Below are 6,644 nucleotides of genomic sequence, written 5' to 3'. Positions count from 1 at the left end.
TGCAAAACTCCCTAAAAAATTTCAATATAATTTCTTATGCCAACCCTCAAAATATCTAAACCGTGATGGGAAAAGTAATGATGTGAAAGGGATAACTGTATAATCTTCTTGAGGACAGGGGTGGATGTTTGTTGTTATTTTGACCTGGTATCCCCAGCATCTAACACAGGGGACGATTCTCCCATAGTAATGCTTTGTACTTACAGCAGCTTTTATTCAGTTCTAAGGTTTGCATTGGAGCATAGGTGAAAACCTATTGATTTTTCTAAGCTTTATATCCCAGGGAATAGATCAGTAAAGAAAAATAAAACACAAAGGTAACCAATGTATTTCTTTTTTTGAGTATCTTTCAAAGAAGGACCATGCATATCCTGGGGCATTTTAGAGTATTACCACATTTGAAGATTCCCAGACCTCAGATAGAAGTCCTCTTTACTCTCCAAGCTACTTCTTTCTTTTATTTTATTTAGTATTTTCTTTTTCTCTAGTTACATGCAAAAGTAATTTTTAACAATGAATTTTAATACTTTGAGTTCCAAATTCTCTCCCTTCCTCCTGCCCCACCACCTCTCATTAAGAAAGTAAGCAATTCAATATAGGTTATACATGTGTAGTCATACAAAACATATTTTCATATTAGTCATGTTGTGAAAGAAAACATTTACAAAAATACTCAATAAAAATAAAGTAGAAAAAATTGCTTCAATCTGCATTCAGACATCATCAGTTCTTTGTCTATGGATGGATAACATTTTTCATCATAAGTCCTTCAGAGTTATCTTGGATTGTTGTATTATTGAGAATAGCTAAGTCATTCACAGTTGTCATCCTACAATATTGTTGTTACTTTGTACACAGTACATTTCACTTTGCATCAGCTCATATAAGTCTTTCCAGGTTTCTCTGAGAGCATCCTGCTCATCATTTCCTATAGTACAATAGTATTCTATCATTATCATATACCACGATTTGTTCAGCTATTCCCAAATTGATGGGCATCCCCTCAATTTCTAATTATTTGTCCCCAGAAAAGAGCTTCTCTAACTATTTTTGTACATATAGGTCCGTCATGCTATTTCTTATTTTGAGTATTCTCTAACTGTTTGTAGGGGCCCTTCATATAGCTCATGATAACACTCAAAACTATATGAAGACAGCATGCTACAGTATTATTGCTTTTATTAATGATGGCTTCACTAATTTACTTTGTGATCGCAGGCAAATAACTTTTCCATTTTATATCTTTCTTCTTTTATGAAATAAGTGAGTTGGATTGATTTATCACAAACTTTCCTTTAAGTCTTAGGATTAAAGAGATCTGATTCATGTGGAAGAAGCTTCGTGCCCCAAATATATTTACCATAATCTTGAGGGATCTGGTCATAGAATACAGGGGAAAAATAAGACAACATTAAGAAATCCTTTCCATAGTAGAGATTCAAATATGTTACATCAAGTCACTTTCTTTCAGGGCTTCTTCTGGACCATGGATGTTACTTTAATCCCAACCAACGATGGTGTTACACTAAATTGCAATCATGTAGAGTGGGAAAAATGCTATATTTGACCCTAGCAGTTCAGGGATTGAATCATAGCCAGCTCTACCCCCAGTGCTAGCTAGATGAATCAAGGCACCTCATTTAACTGTTTGGTTTTAACATCTGTGACAGAGAGAGAGAGAGAGAGAGAGAGAGAGAGAGAGAGAGAGAGAGAGAGAGAGAGAGAGAGAGAGAGAGAAAGAGTCAGATAGAGAGAAATAATACTACTTGCATAAATTCCCTCACAAAGCCTTCATGAGGATCCAATGAAAAGGTAGGTAAGATGCTTTAAAATCATTAAGAAAAAAAACTACAGAGAAATAGAGTATTTTTTATGAAAATAAGATTTCAACTCTTTGACATTCTTTTCAATCTGGTTGCTACAAACATAGCTTTAAAAAAAAAAACAACTTTTGGTTATCTTTAGTATTTTCCCTCACAAGGCTCAACTCTTCTCAACATTTTTACTTTTTCTACAATTCTGGGGAAATCATTGTCACATGTTCTTGCTTATAAGAGGATATCTGAACCTAGTCAGCTTATTATAGTAAATATTGCTTTGTCAGTACATTTGACAGCTTTAGTCCACTAATCACCATTTATTAAGGGCTTAGCATGTTTTTCTCTCTATAATATGCACTGGGGGCACAAAGATAAAGACAAAATTGTCCATTACCTTAAGGAGCTTACATTATTTTTGTAAAAACACTAGCAGTAAAGGCTTTATTTCAGGATAAGGTGTGAGCTGAGTCTTGGAAGGAGATGAGGACTTCTAAGAGGTAAGGATGAAGTGCTACATGTCAGACATGAGAGACAGCCAGGACAAAGGCAAAGAGAGGGGAGGTGGACTATTTTGTCTAAGGAACAAAGATAAGTCCTTTCTGTTTAGATTTTAGATTATTAAAAGGGTGGTTACCTATATGGTCAGAAAGGTATATTGGGGATATTGTGTAAAGGCCTTTAAGTGATGGAGATTATATTTTCTAACAGAGGGAATAGGATAAATAGATAGATAGATAAAACACTTTGACAGCTATTGGGAGGATCAGTTGAAAGACAGAGTTTTGATTTTGGAAAACCAATTAGGAAGAAGTTGTAATAATCTGGACAAAAGATGATCAGGCCCTAATGTGAGGTAGTAGCCATACAAGTATTGAGAAGAGATTTGATGTTGAAAGATGATGGTGATGAATGGATGGTAAGATTTGGTAACTGATTGGATATATGGGATGAGGAAGAACAAGGAATCAAAAATTTAAGAATTTTAAGGGATCTTAGCAACCATCTACTACAACCCAGATGGTGATAGAATCCCACTACAACATATGAAAGTAGTCATCCAGCCTCTCCTCAAAGACCTCCAAGGAAGAGTAACCTATTTCTCAAGGCAGCCCTTTATACTTTGTTGTTATTTTTTAGTGGCATCCAAGTCTTTGTGAACCCATTTGGGTTTTTCTTGGCAAATATGCTAGAGTGGTTTGCCTTTCCTTCTGTAGCAACATTTACAGATGAGAAAATTGAGATAAACAGGGTTGGGTGACTTTCCCAGGGTCACACAGCTAGTAAACCTCCTAGGATGGATTTGAGCTTATAAATACATCTTTCTGATTCCAAGCCAAGTGCTCTAATCACCACCCCACTTAGCTGCCATTTTCCACTTTGGGGAGAGTTCAGATTTTTAGATTTCCCTGACATTAAATTTAAATCTTCTCTTTACCTTTTGTTCCTGCTTCTACTTCCAGGAGTAAAATAGAACAAATCTAATCCCTCCCATAGATGGTAGTGTTTTAAATATTTGGTGGCATATTATCTACCACCAGCTTCTGCCAGCACTGCCCTGATTCTTCTCTCCTCCAGAATCGGTATATCCGGGTCCTACAACTGATCCACATGTGAAATGAGCTCAAGGTCATTCATCATGTTCACATTTGCTATGCTACATGTGAAGATGCATTGAAGTTAATATGAGTGGCTAGACCCACCAAAATGTATTTGTTGTTGTTAAAGAATGTATTTGGCTACTTCCTTCTTCAGCTCATTTTATAGATGAGAAAACTGAGGCAAACAGGATTAAGTGATTTGTCCAGGTTCACATAGCTAGTAAGGGTCTGAGGTCTCATTGGAATTCAGGAAGATAAGTCTTCCTGACTCCAGTCCTGGCACTCTATTCACTGAGTCACCTAACTGCCCATCAAGATAAATATTAAAGAATTTTATGTTGGGGGTCATACATATTTAAAGGCACTAAGGAATTAATGTAAGAACTCAAACAAGGAAAAATTCCAAAGAAATAGAGAAGTTATCCTTATGACTTCGTTTATAATATATTATTTTTTAATTGTCACACATAATGTTATGCCCATTCATTTCCTACACATTAGGTAATTTTATACCTATTTCCCCTAAGGAAATCTCTTTTCAAAAACTAAGAGACACTCATAAAATTCATAATTCAAATTTGCTTTGTGATTCAGAGTCTGATTTTATAGTCTTTTTTTGCTACCACTCTCTTTGTTAGTATAGTCACTAGCAAATATTGAACATTAAGACCCATATCACCACACTATTCCCATATAGTTTCCTCCAGATTAGATCTTCATGCAGGTAGAACTCTAAAATTTCAGAATAACTTTTTAACTTGTGAACTCATTTCACTATATTCACTCATCAAAGAAACCCTCTCTATATAATTGTTTCCATATACTACTATATATACTGCTAGACTCTTCCCCATATGCTTGCAAAATCAACTCTTTAATGTGTTTTAATTCTTTCCACATTATCTCAGTCGTAGCTGCACTTCCATGATAACTCCTAATTCTGTATACCCATGCATATCTCTAATTAATCACTTGACCAAAGCTTAGACCTGACCTCATATCTTGCCTCTTTGAAATAGGTCCATAAAATTGAGAGCAACTATATCCTGCATGAGGTCTCTAAGCACATAGATGTTTCTTGTATCTCTCTTTATCCCCCATCATCTTCAATCTCTAATTCTAAAGCTACATATGTAACTATTAACTTATATGCTTACTTTCTCTTTTCAATATACATACATACAGAGAGAGATAGACAGATAGATGATAGACAGATAGATAGATATAGATGGTTGGTTCTTTCATGTATCTGTAGCATTGTAATGCACATATTGACATACCATTGATAAGGAAGTAAGAAAGAAGTAACTAGGCCATAAAAGATTAAAGTTCTTATGGAGAATTTTCAGACACATAATTAAATTAGAGGTGCATTGAATACAAAATGCCAGTGTTTGATATTTTTTGACTACAAAAATGAGTTGACTTGGTCAAGCAAAACAGATTTAAAGGTATCTCCCATGTTAACATTCTTTTCTGACAGATGAAATCACAAGTATTACTCTTTTTTGATATTTCTCTGAGCATACACTTCAAGCAGGTCACAGAACAGGAATATATATTCTTTTTTTTGGATTTTTTTATTAATTTATTTTGATTTATCAATAATCACTTCCATATGCTTTTGAGTTTAAAATTTTTCTCCCCCTTCCTCCCCACCCACCTCCTCAAGATAGCACACAATCTGATATAGGCTATACATTTACATTCATATTAAACATATTTTCACATTAGCGATGTTGTAAGTAAAAATTAAAACCAATAGAAGGAACCATCAGAAAGAGGAAACAAAACTCAACAGAAGAGAAAAAAAAATAGTAATTTGACTTCCATAGTTCTTTCTTTGGATGTGGATAGCATTTTCCATCACAAGGCCTCCTGAGATGTCTTAGATCCTTGTATTTGCCAGGAAGGGTTAAGTTTATCAATATTAGTCATCACACAACATGGCCGTTATTGTGTACAACGTTCTCTTGGTTCTGCTCATTTCACTCAGCATCAGACCATGCAAGTCTTTCCAGGTTTTTCTGAAGTCAGCCTGTTCATCATTTCTTATAGCACAATAGTATTCCATCACATTCGTATACCACAACTTGCTCAGCCATTCTCCAATTGATGGACATCCTCTCAATTTCCAATTCTTTGCCACCACAAAAAGAGCTGCTATGAATATTTTTGTACATGTAGTTCCCTTTCCCGTTTATGTGATTTCTTTGGGATCTAGCCCTAGAAGTGCTATTGCTGGGTCAAAGGGTACGCACATTTTTATAGCCCTTTGGGTATAGTTCCAAATTGCTCTCTAAAATGGTTGGATCATTTCACAACTCCACCAACAATGCATTAGTGTTCCAATTTTCCCACATCTTCTCCAACATTCACCATTTTCCTATTTGGTCATGTTGGCCACTCTGACAGGTGTGATGTGGTACCTCAGAGTTGTTTTGATTTTCATTTCTCTAATCAATAGTGATTTAGAGCATTCCTTCATATGACTATAGATGGCTTTAATTCTTCATCTGAAGGAAGATATATTCTTGAAAGATATTCCCTGGTATCACAGAAGATGGCCTGCACAATATCTATAGTGAAGACGAACTCCTTATAGATCTTAAGGTTTCCCTTATACACAAATATGTGGATAACATGCTGATTGCATTAAGCAGCAGAAATACTAACAGTGCCATATGGATGTGATTCATATCATTCAAAGAATGTTAACCTGCCAATCCACACAAGAAAAGTTGAGTTGATAAAGAATATATACTGCCCAGATAATGCCATGAAGTTGAATGATCAGTACAATAAATATGTCCATTAATGCACATATTTTGACAGGTACTATAATAATGGAAATGCATAGGAGAAAAGTAGATGGGTCACATTTGGGCAATTATATGGTACTTTAAATGATTCCAAGAAACTCCTTTTCATAAAATCCATTAAAAACAATGATCAATGCTACTCATTCCAGCATTGCAGAGCCCTATTTATTAGAAAGATTTTCCTAACATCAAACTTAGCCTTGCCTTTTTGCACATTGTTCCCAATTACTCCTTCTTAGGCCAAATCTATTACACACACACAGAAACTGATCTTAATATTCTCATAGCGATATTATATGATTGTAATTCATTAAACATCATTCTTTTCAAAATAATATATATTTAAGGTGATTCAAAGTCACTTTATAGGTAAGGGTCCATGTAGCTACTTTATAAATTATTAC

This window comes from Vombatus ursinus, unplaced genomic scaffold (genome assembly GCF_900497805.2).
Source record: "Vombatus ursinus unplaced genomic scaffold, bare-nosed wombat genome assembly UNPS02014770.1, whole genome shotgun sequence".
NCBI classification, from domain to species: Eukaryota; Metazoa; Chordata; class Mammalia; order Diprotodontia; family Vombatidae; genus Vombatus; species Vombatus ursinus.
The sequence above is the reverse complement of the archived record's forward strand: the minus strand, read 5'-3'. Positions refer to the sequence as shown.